Below are 17,095 nucleotides of genomic sequence, written 5' to 3' on the forward strand. Positions count from 1 at the left end.
TGATAGTTTATGGTGTGGAATATCCCTTTGCACAGTTCAGATCAGCTGTCCSAGCTGTGCTCCCTCCCAGCTCCTTGTGCAKCTCCTCTCTGGCAGAGCAGAGCCACTGAACAGTCCTTGGCTTAGGGTGAGCACTACTGAGCAACAGCCAAAACATCAGCGTGTTWTCAACATAATTCTCACCCTGAATTCAAACCACAGCACCGCTCTAGTGAGAAGAAAACTAATTTTATCCCAGCTGAAAGTGGGACATGAAGGCAAGCAGAGCTTGAACTACTGCCATACTACTGTTCTATTTTGAACATGGATTAACACCTGCACATTGATAAAATAGTATTTAAAATATCTATATGGCTTTTACACTCCTAAATAACCATATACTCATTCAGGCAACCAAATGCCTTAGAAAATATTAACAATAAAATGGAAGGCCTTGAGGCACACTTGGTATTCACACACATACAACTCCAGTTCTTATGGAAAGTGTTCTGGCAGCATCAAGACCTGCTCTCCCTGGGGTATTTTCCAGATTCAAAAATATACACAGTGTTCTATTAGCTGAGTATTTTTTACAGCTTAAAGTGTAGGTCCAAATTCAATAAGGAATAAAACTGCAATTTTACTGCCTAACAATGCATATTTTTTAAAGTCAGCAACTTATATCTTATAAAATGACAGAGTCTTCATGGTTACTGACTGAATTCTTCTGGACCTTTTCCCAGAACTGCCTGCTGAATACTCTGAGGACCAAATTTTGATCTGATTTAAATCCTGTAAATCCAAAGGTGTAGCCAGTGAATGTACAATATATGTATATATATATATATACACATATATAGTGCTTGGGCAAGCAGGAATTTCCATGTGTTTCTACTTACCTTGGCTGTGCTGCCATTGCTCTGGTTTTTTGCTGTCTGAGTGAACTGACAGGAACTCTCTGGATTTTGTTTCTGAATGCAACTGTATAAGGTACAGTTTTTTAGTTTTCCCCAATGGGGAATGGTAAATACCTTATTTCTGATGTGAAACCACTCTTTCCTTAGAAATAGTTTTGGAATTAATTTTGATGTGAAGTTATATAATCTTATACCAGACATAKAGAAAGTACTGAGAGTGATCCACAGTGATAGTGCCTCTTCCAGTACCTTCTCTCCCTYGAGGTGTGTAATATATGTTGGTTAACGATGTGATTCAGTTCTCCTGAACTGTAAAATTTATGCCAAGGAAATGAAATAGAGTGGGCTTCCAGCAAATCTGTGCACACCCTCCCCCCAGAGGCAGAAAAGTCTATATTAGATTATTTTAATTGACAGTTACGTGCAGTTTCACTTTCACTCCCAGGCTTGCACTTACTGAAATGAGGCACTGCTTAGGGGCTGCCACAGATGGTTCATTTTGAATTTAATGCTTGCTATTCTTTCTGAACACAGTTCTGAGAAGCAACYTTCTCTCATACTCTGCTCTTCTGTTGCACTTCTGTGTGACTGCCAAATGCCAGGAGGGAAAAGTCATTTTATTTGCATTAAACTTACTTCTCAATAAGTCAAACCTCTGAAGCAAAATGGTAAAGTAGRTGGCTCATGGTGTCTGCTCACCTCTGGAGATGCAGAATTTTGTCACACACAATCACATATGCATTGGTTTTTTAACCAGAGGCCTCAAATATATTCAAATTCCTCCAAATATTATGTGTTTCTGAACCTGAAACAATTGCTGAAGCAAAGCTTAAATGTGTAGCTACATTTAAGAATTTGTTTTTCCTTTTTTTGACACTGTTGTTATTTTAAGTGAAGAAACTGTAGCATCTAGCAGAGGTGGAATCATCATTATAGAATGGCTTTGCTTAGAAGGGATCTTAAAAATCATCTCCTTCCAATTTCCCTACCATGGGCAGGAACATCTTGCACTAGACCAGGTTGCTCAAAGCCCCATCCAACCTGGCCCTGAACACTTCCAGGGATGGCTCAGCCACAGTTGGTGATGCTGTTCCAGTGTTAAGTTTTTCCTTCAGTTACCACTTGAGTAAGGCACAGATTTTGTTTGTTTACTTTTTAATTATTAAAAAAATTAACATAAAAATAAATCACAGATTGAAAACCATACTTAAATGGTAAGTGAAACACTGTGTCTTTTCTGGGACTAAAGAGCACTCCTGGTGCCTAAAATCACACGATTACATTTTCACCCCAAGTGTATTTTTGAACACAGGCACTCTGGGTTTCTGTGCTTGTGAGGGGAAATGGTGATCCTTTGTCACCTCCTAAGCAAGCTTTGGTGCATCTGTAATTGTCAATGATTTAAAAGAGAGATCAAACAAAGTTTTCCTACAGGGCGGAACCATTTCTGCCTTGGGACTCTCAGGGCCTCGGGCATCTCTGGAAATCCAGGCTGGGATGGCAATAGAAGGATTTTGTCCAGGGGCTGTCAGATTTGCTAGTGAATCATTGGTCTCCTGCTACTCTGCCTTGCTCTCAGGTAAAATTAAATGCTATCCCTGCAGACAGAGCTACAAGGCTTCCAGAAGTGGCTGAACCTCTGGATTAAAGTGTTTTGGACACAAACACACAGAAACCAAAACAAAATAACCAAATAAACAAAACCATCAACAAAACAAAACAAAAAAAAAAAAAACCCACCCTAACAGTATCAGAACTGAACTGGGAGATACACAGAAGTGTGGGTAATATTTGAACTTGGCAGCCTTCCCATGTGGAACATTCTTCAGATTTGTCTGGTCATCTTCTCTAGATCATGGTTTGCCAACAAAGCTGGAGCAGATGATCCTTGAGATCCTTCCACCCTGGTATTCTATGAWTCTGTGGTCTTTCATGCCCTGTGGATGCAGCACAGGTCAGTTTAATTTAGATGTTGAAGGCAGAATGACACACATCAGGACACAGCTGTTGAGAAGCTCCATATATCCTCTCCAAAGTTTGACTCCTCCACTCAGGGCCAGAGTTGGGATTTTTTTGTTTGTCCTCATGTGTCTGTGGTAACTCTGCTGACCCTGCCAGAAGTGTTGTGGATACTGGTGTAAGTAAAACCTGAGCTGTATTTGTATTTAACTGGGTTAGTTAAAACCTGAGGGATGGTTTGAATGAACGTGTGCATGGRTGTGTTCAGTGTATCAGCAGGGTTTTTTTATCCCCTCTAAATCCTATCACACCTGACATCATCATGATGCTAATCCTACACCCCTTCTCATGGATAGTGGTGTCTTCCCTGCACAGCTGATCCAGTTGGGTCACACCTTCATGGGTGGCATTTCTCTGACTGTGTGGATCAGACCGCAGGGTGGTTCCAAGATATTTTTCTGGAGGATAAAGCAGTCCATCTCAGTGAAACTGAGTCTRTGACCTAGAGGAGAKMTTGTGYATGGCAAACAGGAGAAGGTCTCTGMAGCTGATAGATGCTCCACTAAGCAGATCCTGTAGATACCAATTTCTGATGCAGCTCTAAACTACCAAACACAGARCAGGAGTTTCTCCAGGTCCTGTTGTGCAGGCGGGTAAGAAATGGAATAGTTTTCCTCCTACCCTGCATTAGCAACTCACAGGGCTTTGTGTACCAGCCTAGACAAGTTTGGTTTTCCATGGTCATAAGCAATCTAGTCACATATCTGTCTCTCTCTCACAAATCCAGTATTCTTTCTTTACATAAGAAATGAAATATTACCTTCATTTTTTTTTTTCTATTCCAATATTTCAAGAAATAAGAGCTTTTGATTTACTGGTTTAAGAATTCAAATAGACAAATGAAATATTGGCCATGGGAGAAGTGAATCTTTGAAAATGTTGCTGCAGGTTGGGGAGGGGCTGATGGCAAATCAGWCCAGTGGAGATTAGGTTTTGAACAAACACTGTAATTTTACTTTTGTAAGCTTCTTATCTGCTCAAAGGTAAATGACATACCAAAGGGTTGATTGGTTTTTCARGTAAACTCAGAGGTTGTTTGGGATTTTTATGCTAACCAGGTAGCTGAGAAATGCCTACTGAATGAATTGTAAAAATGTGACTTATATTGAATATTAATCAATTGATATTGAATACCAATAATACATTACTAGCTTTCCCTAAAGACAGTATTTTAATCCTCCTTGAAATGAAAGAATAAATGACTTAAGGTAATAGTTCTTGTTTGTTTAAGTAGTGTCATTATCCAGTAATAGGAAAACTGGTCTAATTACAGATCCAGCCTCTGCTTTCTCTTGGTTGAAAAAAGTTTTAAGGTATTAGAATCACCTTTCTCCAAATTAAGATAAAATAACAAAGCCCATAGCAACAGGGAATTGACTTTTTGATTATCTTCAGACTGGAAGATAAACTATTATTGAACATAGCCCTTGATGGAAACGCATTTAAACAAAGCACTCTTTGAATAAGTCATGTGTTTCCACATTTATATCTGTATATTTGTTTTAATAATATCTAATTTTTGTATTTATATCCTATTTGTATTTATTATATTTAACTCTGTCTTCATAAAAGCAGTTACAGATGAATTATTAAGATMATTTTCCCTACTTTCATTCCTTCTTTTTAGTTAATTAGGGTAATTTTTCATTGAAATCCTTCTAGTTGAGGGCCCCAGTATTCATATTTCATGTTTCATATGAATTACCTGGGGAAAAGTACATAAAGATGGATATTTTCTGTATTACTTAAATTAAAGATTAAAAACAGATTAGAAAAATTCCATCATCAAGCCCAAACCTAACTTCATAATCTCGAGATAATCAGCTAAAGCAAGTTATGCACAGTTCATACATTCAGATAAAACTGCTTTCCCCTGGATATGACAAATGATTGATCCTTGGTTTCTCCTAACTACAGAATGAAAGAAGGATCCTCTTCCAGTTTTCCCCTGGTAGCATTAAAGGGACATGGTCACTTTTTCAATGACATAAACCCCCCACTAGTAACTGTAGATTTTCCCAGTGCAGTTGTAGATGCCATTTCTTGATACAGTTGCCTTTCATTTTTTTCTTACCAGTCCAATTTGTGTAACAATGTTATAGAATATTTTACATCCCCTGCAAAGGGGCAACCGGTTTACCCAAGATTTGCTGCACTGATAAGAGTGAAGCAAATAATTTGGCATTTGCCAAAGAACAGTGAGGCAGAGAAGAAAAAGAACAGCCCAGAGCTCTCTTGTATGTGAATGGTGGAACAAAATAGAGATGTAATATAAGCTGGTGTAAGTATAGGTTATAATATAGGTGCCAAAAATAGCAACTGTGAWCAGTAAAACATCAAATCATTACAAACTTGCCCATGCTGAGAAGGTGTGCAGAAAAGTATTACACCCACTGTGACTGGGAATAGCAAATACTTACYTTTGAATGATGTATTTCATAAAATGAGGTGTCCAAGCCAACTAAATTAATGTTTTTTGTATAAGTTTGTGTGTTCTGCCAGCCAAGGACAAGCCTCAAGAGACAAAGCCCCATGATTTGTTAACTTTGCAAATACAAATATGCAAGTATTGTGAAGTAATATTGGAAATGTTACTCCATAATGTCTATTCTGCTTACATTTCTATAGATTTCTTTGTTCTTTTTGAAAATGGATAAACATTAGCTATTGGAATTTGAGATTTTTGTTTGCAAAGTATTTAATAGAAGTCCATTGTTGGAGAGAAATGGAAATATGCCTATTTACAAATTCAGAAAGACAAGCGCCATTTCTATGAATGTTGTTTAGAACAAAGGACAATTACTTCCTTTATTATTCTTGTATTTCTTTACAAAAACATAAAAATAAYTTTCAATATTCTCTAAGAAAAGTTTTGAGAGCAGAGAATTTGTCCTATAAAGAATTGAGTTTTTGATGCTTATATCTTCTCAAATTCTATTTAGTGTTGAAGTGACCAAATAAARCAGCTAAGAAAAATGTCTAAATAAAAAATTGCCTGAAATTAAGTTGAAAGATGAACTAGAATTTGTCTCAACAAAGATAGTAAGAGGCATGTCACAGACTTATTAGCATAGTAAATATTTACCATTAACTCACATCCAGGCAAGGGTTATTAATTAGAGACAGTTTAGTATTCATCCTCACATGGAAGAGAATTTTCTCCCTCCAGGAGGCTGAGAAGAGCACAAATCCTCTCTGATCTGAGAAAGAACCATTCATCATCTGGACATGATCTTGCCAYGTGCACKCACAGCCCAGGGAGCCAAAGGTGTCCTGGGCTGCATMCAAAGCAGGGCAAGGGAGGGGATCCTGCCCCTCTGCTCTGCTCTCCTGATTCCCCACCKGCAGTGCTGCATCCAGCTCTGGRAGGACAYGGAGCTKYTGGAACGAGTCCAGAGGAGGCCACCAAGATGATCAGAGGGATGGAGCYCCWCYTCTTTSAGGAAATGCTAAGAGAATTGGGATTGTTCAGCCTGGAAAGGWAAAAGCTTTGGGGGGATGTAATTGGGGCCTTATAGTACTGCAAGGGTGCTGAGGTACTSAAACARGTTTCCCAGAAAAATTGTGGATGYCCCATCCCTGAAAGGGTTCAAAGCCAGGTCTGGTGAGGTTCTGAGCAACCTGGTCWAGTGAAAGGCATCCCTGTACAMGGCAGGGGAGTTGGAACTAGGTGAACTTTGAGGKAGGTTCCTTCCAACCCAGCCACTCTGGGATTTTATGGTCATTCCTATTTGCAGTCTCACAGAATTTGGCTCAGTTCATTGTAAGATCCACGACCATGTCACAGGCAGGCAGCAAACGGTAATGGACTAAACATGCAAAAGCAAAATGCAAAATAAATAACTGGTTTTGCTCTTTTATGATGCACTTTGCTTTCAGCTAATGAAATAAACCTCATTGCTACATCTTTGCATGCACAAACTCCAGTTATGATCAGTACTGTTTTGAAGGGTTTAAGTTTTTTGTGAGTCCTGATCATTTGAGATGATTTGTTTTAGAGCACATTTTTTTTCACTTCTTCACCTGGTTCTAATCAACCAATGCTTTGCTCCACCTAAAATAAGCTTCTTTATTTCTGCCTTTGAATTTGCAAATGCTAGGGGAGGAAGAGGTTATTTGGGATATGGGTTATGGTAGTAACTGTAGGTTGTAAAAAAGGGCAGGTTTWGATTTGATATTAGGAAGAAATTCTTTCCTYWGAGGYACAGGTTGCCCWGAGAAGCTGAGAATGTCCYSTTCWTGGAASCATTCAARGCCAGGYTGGATGGGGCTTCAAGTAGCCTGGTCTWGTGGAAGGTRTCCCTGTCYACTGGAAGGAGATGATCTTTAAGGYCTCTCCCAATCCTAAGCATTCTATKAAAATATGGTATTTTGCTTGTCTTTCATCATGATGATAGGGTAGAGAAACCACGAGAGAAACCATGTGATAAAATGTAGGWGGTCATCTACTAAATGAGAAAATGTTCTTACTGTTTTCTGTTCCTTTAAGGCTGGGACTAAAGGGTTTAGTTCCAGGGTTTGGAACAGCCCATAGTCATGTGAGATCTTTTACACTGTGATTAAGTAACGCTCACTGAACATTAAAATAGACCCAAAGAATAATTTTGGATGGAAAAGCTCTTCAGATGTCAGSRAGTCCAASCTCCTGCTCAAAGCAGGSCTAATTTCAAACTAGGTCAGGTTGYCTGGGGCCTTATCCAGGGCAGTTTTGAAACTCTCCAGGATGGGAATTCCACAGCCTCTCAAGGAAGAGTGTTCCAGCCACTCATTTAGCTTTGAATACACATTTTGCTGATATAGTTTGGATTTCTCTTGCTGAACTATGCACTTATGTCACTCATCCTTTCAGTGCACATGAGCTTTTCTCCATCTGTAGGTATTGCCATCTTCATGTCCCCCCTACCACACCTTTGGGTAGTGGAAGGCTGTCATCAGTTCCCTTCCTCAGCTCAGCAGTGTCAGGTCCCAGCTCTGCTCTCTAACCCAGGAGCAATGACACTTCCTCATCTCCCGCATGAACTTATTCCAAGAAAACCACTGCAGTGTGTAACTTTTGAGACAGTAAGTGACGTTAGTCGAAACTTCCATGAACACTTGTTAAAGATCTAGAAAATTGCAGAAAATAGGATGAATTTTTGGTAGGCAATGAACAACCAAATTGAGAAAAAAAGCCACAGAGTTGCGCTTCTATCAATTACTGTGACTCTGGAAACATTTTTATTCCCACAWATTAAGAGCTCTGTTTTTGCAAATGGCTGGTCTCTAGAAGTGTTTTCTGATAATTTGTTTTTCAGGAGAAAATTAATTACTTTTCTGGCTCATTTGCTCATATACTTGTAGACTTACTGGCACAGTCTCATGGTAAAGTTTATGTTTTCTCAAATATTATTAGACCAATGATAAAGTAAGACTTGCAAATGAATGCAAAATAGGCTCATTTCTCAGTCTATTTGTTTAGGATTTTTAGCAGACWTGGATGAAATATCCTCAAGACTCATTTTAATTGTTCTGCCATCATGAAAAGCACGACAGCTTTYACCAGCCTCACTCAGTTTTACTCTCTGACACCAAAGTCAGCTTCATTCTTCATCAATTTTTTCCAAGCGTTTTATCTTTCATATACATTTTGTGAGTGGAATAAAGAAAAGTCTCCCCTATCTTCTGTTCTATTTATAGTCTTTAAGATMGGTACATCACAATTACACATGAGAGCTCCATTCTGGCTGAGCGAATTAGAACATATAGAGAAGGCACTTGGGGTTTGTTGATACTCTCATCTGAATGCAGCCTCTAAAACCCAKTCAGCTGTGTTGGAGATATGCTGTGACTTGGCAAATATTCACAAAGTTCTTCATTATCACTTCACGTTATTATCACTGCCAATTTATRGCACTTCACAGCACGTGGCACTACACAGCAGCAATTTTGTGTGCACAGTGCCAACCAGGCTCTCTTGTCCCCGCCTTGTCTCAGACACTTCCAATTAAAGCAGCAACAGACAGCTTGTGTGACGAGCTCAGGGAAACCACTCACACAAAAAGGACCCCATTCCCAGTACAGGAAACAGCTCACCTAGGAAGACAGATACTTGAGAAAGCTGCGAGCAAAGAGAAAGCTCATGGGGAATAATGGACTGAAAAATTGGACCCCATTTGAGATGCAGGTCCAGAGCTCAGTCTGTACCTTGCAAAGAGTGATATATTCATAACTTATGGAATCACAGAATCCTTTAGATTGGAAAAGACCTGCAAAATCAAGTCCCACCATTAACCCAGGAATGCCAAATCTAAACCATATTCTTAAGAGTCATACCTACATGTCTTTTAAACACCTCCAGGGATGGTTACTCCACCACTTCCCTGGGCAGAATGTTCCAATGCTTGATGGGGTCCATCCTGATGAGCAGAAAATCAAGGATAAGGAGAAGGAATTCAGCATGGATGAGCAAGGATATCCTAACTGAACTCAGAGAGTAAAATAAGTATACAAGAGATGGAAGTAGGGGGTGGGTGATCCAGGAGGAACAGAGAGCTGTTCCAATCTTGCAGAGACAGGGTTGGGAAAGCCAAGGCTGACCTGGACGAATGCATTCCATTGTCAGCTTCCAAGTCCAAGAAGAGCAAAGCACAGAGCCACAAAGATGAATAAAGGACTGAAGCACTTCTCATAGGAGAAAAGTTTGGGAGAGCTGGGACTCTGGAGCTGGTCACCCTGGAGAAGGAAAGATTTAGGGTACAATTGTGTACAAATACCTGACGGGCAGAAATGAAGAAAAGGGAGACAGRCTCTTCTCAGTGGTGCTCTGTGACGTGACAAGAGGCAATGAGCACAAACTSAAACACATGAATCCCACATGAACACAAGAAAATGCTTCTTCTGTGAGGATTGTCAAACACTGGTCTGACAGTTTGCTCAGAGAGTCTGTGGAGTCTTCCTTTGAGGAGATATAAAAATCCCAACTGAGCAACCTGCCTTAGGTGACCCTGCTCGAGCTGGGGGTTTGCATTAGGTGAACTCAATTGTCTCTTTCAAACAAAACAATTTYGTGATTCTGCCATCTTTTCATTGCAGCAGCTAACTGGCTCTGTAAACTACGCACAATTAATGGAGTGCTGAAGAACAGAATTTGAGTGGATGATTGTCTCATGGAGAATTTCCTGTTTCTCTTAACTTTCTCACAACCTCATTATTTGAGGTTCACAGTTCTTCATTTAGTGGAAGATTTTCTAAAAAGTRGCTATCAATACTAATAGAGATAAACACCAACTACAAAACAAGGATTTCAACCTGATCAAATAACCCTAAGTTTTAGAGCAAAGAGCATTAAGGGACAACAGAAGCTAATGAAAAAGAATAGTTACAGGTCTCGACTTATACTTTATTAAAACTCTAAGTTCAGCAAACTTGTGATAGATTACAACAAATTATTCCAAACTCTCTCTATTTTTAACTTCAAACACTGTTACATTTTTGAGATAATTTTGTGTGTTTTTTTCAGTTTTATGAAGCAAAGAAACATCAAAGTTGCAACACGTATCATTACGCTTCAATCAAAACAAAATTTAATCTTCCTGATTCATTGAATGAACAGCTAATCACATGCTGGAGTTAAGAATAGGTATAAATCTTTGCTTAAAACCCTTAGACACTGCACTGATTGTGTATCTCTGTGTGTTTGGCACTCTGCATGRGTTGAGAGGCTTAAAATAGTGCTTTTCTTTTTCACTTATTTAGGCGTAAATGAAATTTCCCTCTGAGCTACACAAACCCCTTCATTTTCCTGATTTGAAACCTAGAAAAAACAGATCAGTCTTTCCTTTCACATGTACACTTTCTGTAGCTAGTTTACTCACTGGAATTGGACAGAGTTCCTATCAACCCTTTCCATCTTCYTGACTTCACTGTAAACTAAAATTTTCCACTGCTACTGAAATAWGTGGTTCATCTTATTTTGGTTTTGTTAGAAATATACAAACACTCTTCAACCAGCTTCCAAAGAATCTCCTCCACACCAGTATAACCCTGGTAATTAAAGCCAGCTACTCTAAAGATTTCACTCAAGCAAGAATTCACTCAAGCAAGAATTCACTCCTTTACTTTCTGTCGATGAAATAGTTAATGTAAAACCGCGGCACTGAAATATGATGCTGTCAATTCCATGTAGATGCCTACTAACATTTTCAGACATTCCTTTTAATATGATGTACCTCATTTCTTAATTGTGGGCATTTCTAAAGTGTTAAAATAAATTAAACAAGACGGACCAAAACACGTCTCACTGTCAAGCCTTTACTAGCTCATTTCAGACTTACCCTCTTAATTGGCATGCAAGTTATTTTGCGTGCTTTCCAAACCCAAAAGATGAAGCAAAATTCTGAATAGTAATGTGAAGGATGCAATGCAAAACAAATTWAGCTTATTGTTTCTCTGTCATTTCAAATGAGGACAGAAAGCTGYTTTCAGTTTCAATTTAAAGATAATTTCTTTCATACAAAATTTTTCTTGCAAAAATCAATTTCCATGCAAAAACCAATTGTTCTGGAAGGAGTGTAAGATGAAAGAGTGATTTAAATGATTCTTCAAGCAGCATGAGCATACATGAAATAACCTTTTCTTTTTACCGTTGTTTCTCATCCGTACACCAAATGAAGGAGAAACATTGAAAATCCAACTGGCACATGCTGAAAAGCTTACTAGAATTGAATTTCTTAGATCAGACTACAAATTTTGTCCAGACAACCTTTGGGTGCAGTATTAATGGGTTAGAAAAGTAGTTTCTCTCTGGTCCCTGTGCACCTATGGTCCTGCTCTTAGCTGTGGTAATGACCCTCCAGAATTTCCCTCTTTTTCCCACTAATTACAGAGCAAACCAAGGCAATGAGGCTGATATCTAGGAAGAAGTGAACTGGGAATAATTCAAGTTCTCTAGAGCTTGTCTTTTCTGTTTTGGGAAGTCCCTAATATGATCAGTGCATCACATTCACGTGTACATTTTGACTGCTGCAGAGGGGTTGATAATTATGACCATCAGTGAATGTTTTTTGTTTGAACAGCAGACACAAATATAAGATAGACTTATGACTTATGCTGGCCTTACTAGTTCTGAGTTCCTGCCTTAACTGTGATAGATATCTTGCATCTGATCACTTAATTGATTTTACATTTAACTCCAGGAAGACAGACCTTCATCTATTCACATTAAAAAGACAGGAAAGGCATTAACTTGCAAATATAACGTGTTATGATGCATAAGTTGGGGAAAAAAAAGCAAATAATGAAAGCTCCTCAATTTTCTGTCTGTGTTCCTCAACCCCATTTGAAGACACTTTTTGTCAATGTTCAATTTCATGTAAGCAGGACCTTGTTCTTTAATGAGAGCAAAATTTTGTGCAAAGAGACATGGAAAAAGTGAGGAGCCCTTCAGGTTAGGGATCCTGAATTAAGAAGGAGATTCTTTAAGGCAGTTATAGGGACAAGTAAATTAAACATTGGCAACTCTTCTGTGCTTTTTTTTTTTCATTTTTTCTTTTTATATTGCTGTCTCTACATTAATCCCCACATATCAGCAAAGCTCAGAGGAAGAAAAGCTGCTCAAAAGTCTACTCTATTTAACAAATCTTACTCCCACATAACGATAAGCAATTGGTTTCTCCAGACAGTGTAGTGATCAGTCACACAGCTGGTCACAGAGTAGCTTGCATTGGCTCACATCAGTGTAAGGCTTCAGAGCAGGACATATCTATGGCTGTTTATCAGCTGGCAGCATTTTATGCTAATTAATTTGAATATAAGCAGTCAGATAACCAAAGYCCATGATTCTTTGCATTCTGTTTCATGGCAGCTCTGGTGCTGTGCTTACTGCCATAGGAGGCAATGAGGCTTCCATCAGTATTTTGTGTATGTTCTACATGTTTGTGTCCCCTTCTGTTCTTAGCATGTGAACTGGAACATCTTTTGGGTCTTTTTGTCTTCTGAAATGCGCAGCACTGTCAGTACTATGTTAGAAATATTCTTTCATGCTCTCAGCAGATAAATAAGTTGTTTGATACAATTCTTACAGAGCCTGTTTAAGACTATAACTCGAAAACAAAAAAGGAAGAAACCCTTTCACTACTTTCCTTTATCCATGAATTAGTGAAGTCTCTGAGTATAAATGTGTTTTTCAGGGAGCATGTGCTGAATGGGAATTTATGGTCTCATCATGTGAAAAAAACTGAGACTCTAGTTATGCCTGTGTTCTCTTTGTTTAAATTTTCTGAGAATGACTCTCAATGATTCATTGTTCTTTATTCATTGTAACTGCTGCCAAAGAGCATTATTTTTGTCATGGMAGAAATTTATTTCAGAATATGAATAATCAAACCTTACTGCCACCCTTAGATTCAGCATCTTGTTTTTCCAATTCCAATTATAGTCACAATAAATGTTAAGATTTGTTATAAAACTGAAATAACTCTTGCCTTTTTAATTTATAGTTGAGTTTATCAAGTTGATTCAGAGCAATCACAAATAAGCAACTTCAGTTGTCAACTACTATTATCATTCTATCTCACACCAGCCATTTAAATTATTCTGCAAAATTGTCTGTMAAGTCTTCAGTGTTTCCTCTAATAATTTTTTTTTTAAATTTAATGTGTCAGAGTCATGTTATTTGTGGTAACATTGCTTAGCTTAATAGAGGTGCAGAGAAGAGGAGCATGTCAAACTGTCAGGAACAAGGGAGAGACCCCAATGAGAGCCAAGAAACATCACTTTTAAAAGCACCATTGCACTAAGGAGGGGTCATGAACTGAACCCAGGGCTGTACACTTTGTCACCAGGCATCTTTTCTCCAAATACAAAGAGGAGCAGACATGAAGGAGCAATACTGAAAATCTTCATCACAGGTATCACTTCCCAGATTCCACATATAGGACTTCCTAAATCATTATTCATATGTTGAGAACAGAACAAAATGCAGCAAGTATTAGTTGAATACAGTAGATAAATGGACTAACCACAGTCTACCAGGAAGACTTCTAGATTTTTTTTCTTTTTAACATGTGACTGAACATTACAAAAGCTGGGAGAGGCACCAGCCTGGTGACATGACAGCAGGGCAGGGCAGTCCAGACCCTGAGGTGGGTGYAGATCTTCTGGCTCAGGCAATGCAGCAGCCTGCATATGGGGGAAGARGGCAGAAATCCAACCTGGGAGCTCTTTCTTCCTCACAACCCACCAGCAAAGGAGCCAAGAGTCTGGCTGTCTAACAGTCCTCCAGGCAAGACAAGAAGGGGGCAGATTTCCAACAAAAGTTTGTCTTAATTGACATGTCTTCAGAACATTTGATTCACTTTAATTGAGGTTCTTCTCATTTTTCTGCAAAAGTCTCAGCCAGGTTCAAACACAGCAAATTTATCTTACTGCACACGAAGAGAAAATGATTATAGCCTGTCCCCCCAAGTTGTATTTGTCTTAATTTGAAGTAATAATKGAAGCAGAGCTGACTCTTGGTGCTGAGGCTGGCAGCTGTAGCTAAATTGGATGGGACAATGGAAACAATATATTCCTTTAACAAGTATGAGACTTTCAGTATGAGACTGAAAAACACTTGCATTTGGGACTGAGACCAAGAAAGAAACATCACTGTGTTGAACACATTAACCAAGCCTCTAACAGARGCTGATGGCAATTTACACACTGTAGCAGAGAATGGGAAGACACTTTTAGCATGCAAATATGTAGACTGAAGATGTAAATTTATCCTCTGACAGAGGGAGGCAAATAGTTTCAGAAATCATTGCTTGTGAATGCTTGTGTTAACTACAGTCTTGAGTATACACAGTAATGCAGCAGAAACAGTTGAGAAAGCTGAAATTCTGAAAATGAGATTGGGTAACAGCTTAAAAACAAAACTGGCAATGACAAAATCTTAATTTGTTTCTTGGTTRCACATTCTTCTGTAATTATTAGGCCACATCTTTAAATAGGCAGGAAAAAAGCAGGAAATTTTTTGTATCTCTAAGTTCATCTGTGTGCAAATATGAAATCACCTGTCCACACCCCCGAGCACTACACCAGTGTGATAAATCTGCCTGTCACCTCTCCTCTCTTTTCTAATGATGATGATATTCAGCATCCTCACAAACTTGCAGTTAGGAGGAAATGATGAGCTCAGAGCATCCTGCACATCCTACAGAGGCTGTTACCCTCCCGTTCTGGTTTGTGTTCTGCCTCAGGAAAGGAAATTAAAATGCAGGCTGCAGGATGGCTGCTCGGCAAAACAGAAATGAAAAGGAAGAAAGGAAGGTTTGTAACCRTGCTCCAGGCACTCACTGCTTTCTGTCACTGCTCTGCAGTTTGTCAACAGCTTCCCATTTTAACAGGAGCACAGCTTTTCTGTTGTGCCTGGCCAGGTCCCTAGGTCAGAGGTTTTGGACTCTGAATTCCCAGTGCAAGAACAGTCAGACAGCACTGGTTAGAGATGAAACAGTCTGTTTCAAATGGCTATTTATGAGGAAACCAATATAAAATTTCTTTATCTTTACATGCCAGCTTATTGGATAAAAGGAGGAGAACAAATGCTCCATGGRCCACTGTCATTAGAGAAGACCTGGTTAAAACTGTTTCACTTCTGAGAAAGGATTCCATTTTTCATCAGGGAGGGGTGGGCCACTGCCCAGCTGTTCTTACACATCCAGCCTGTGAACTCCAGATCATCTTTTCCCTTTGTTTCCCTGCTGTCCTTAACGTAGGTCCCAAGATCTCMACTCTGGGTCTTGCAGAGATTTATATTATACTATACTGTGTTATATTGTACTAAAACATCTCCCTTCCATTTTAGYTCTGCACCAAATCATCCACTCAAACTGCTTTCCAGTGAAGCATCTCTGACTTAAACACTCAGCAGTGATTAAGGTTACTCACTAAGTGCATACAGTTCATATGGAAAAGCAGATCCAAACCAGAACCTTTAAGCAAGTCTTCTCACCTGCTGAGAGGCAGGTCATACAAAAAGAAGCCCACTACMTTTTGCATAGAAGTGGCTGGCACTTTCTTATTTATGAAATGAGGAAAGAAAATCACTATTTAATCAGAAAAGCTCAAAAGTCATCTCATCTGCAACACAACATTTATAGTGAGGTGGATGTGATAATGGCCTTGTGCTCAGAAAGATAAGAGCAGAGAATGAGATAAAAACTCACCTCAAATGAATCATCAAGAGAATAATATTAAAGTTTTAAAAAGGCTAATACAATTATTTTCCCAAATGCCAGAATTTAAATCACCTTATCTCACAGCCTCAAGTCTTCTGTCACAATATGGAAGAAAAATAATTAAGAACAAAAATATGAATTCACACCCACCACAAAAACTCCATAGAACTGGATAAAAAAAAATCAAAGGAATTCCTGCAGAAGTGAAAAAAAGTTCATTTAAAAGACCTATTTAGATATCTATAAGGAAGGATAAACTATTTGTTTGTTCCTTTGTTACTGTTATAACCTGCTGCTTTTGTTATTGGCATTGCTGATGCAGAGAACTGGTGACATTTCTCAAAAGGCTGATCTAGTGGGAATGGGAAAGGGAATATCAGCATTTAGTGAAATGTTAATAGGGTAAAAACTGTAAAATCAGCTGATGCTATCAAGGTACCAGCAGTATTGCAGTTTGGTCTCCATGAAAATGTCATAAATTGTGTATGAAGTTAATATTTAAAGGGAAGGAAGTTCTCTGAAACACCAAGGTTTCACCAGAGACCACACAAAAAGGCCAATGGACACCTCCAACTATATATTTCCAGCAAAACAGTTTGACAGCTAAGAAAGTTATTAAATAATTTTTCCAAGGCCCCAGACATTTTTCCACATCAGGGGTATAGCTGAATTGTCTGTAGCAAAATCTTTGTAGCATTGATGGTCTGCTCATACATTTACCAGTTCTGCTGACCTGTGCATTTGAAGTTTTCAAATATTCTAAAATATTCACTTTCTTCCCAGCTAGAGCTAGTCTTATTTTTTCTAGCTACCCACAGTTAAGATTTGGGAGGCAATAAAAAAGTGTTTTAGATGGTTAATAATTTCACCTCTAATAAGTGGATTAGACTTCTTTTTTTGGCTTTTAATTGCACTATATAACAAAAAAATACCCAAATGATTTTAAACAATTGATGAGTATCCAATTCTGCTTTTTATAACTTT

The 17,095-nt window shown here is 38.6% G+C and overlaps 1 protein-coding gene across 1 annotated transcript in view; it reads right to left on the reverse strand.

The window, feature by feature from the left end:
• The window catches only part of STK32B (serine/threonine kinase 32B), a 157,334-nt gene that overhangs the window by 74,409 nt on the left and 65,830 nt on the right, over positions 1-17,095 (reverse strand). The window lies entirely within an intron of this gene.

Source organism: Malurus melanocephalus, unplaced genomic scaffold (genome assembly GCF_030028575.1).
Source record: "Malurus melanocephalus ecotype Western Australia unplaced genomic scaffold, MMel_1.1 scaffold_199, whole genome shotgun sequence".
NCBI lineage: Eukaryota > Metazoa > Chordata > Aves > Passeriformes > Maluridae > Malurus > Malurus melanocephalus.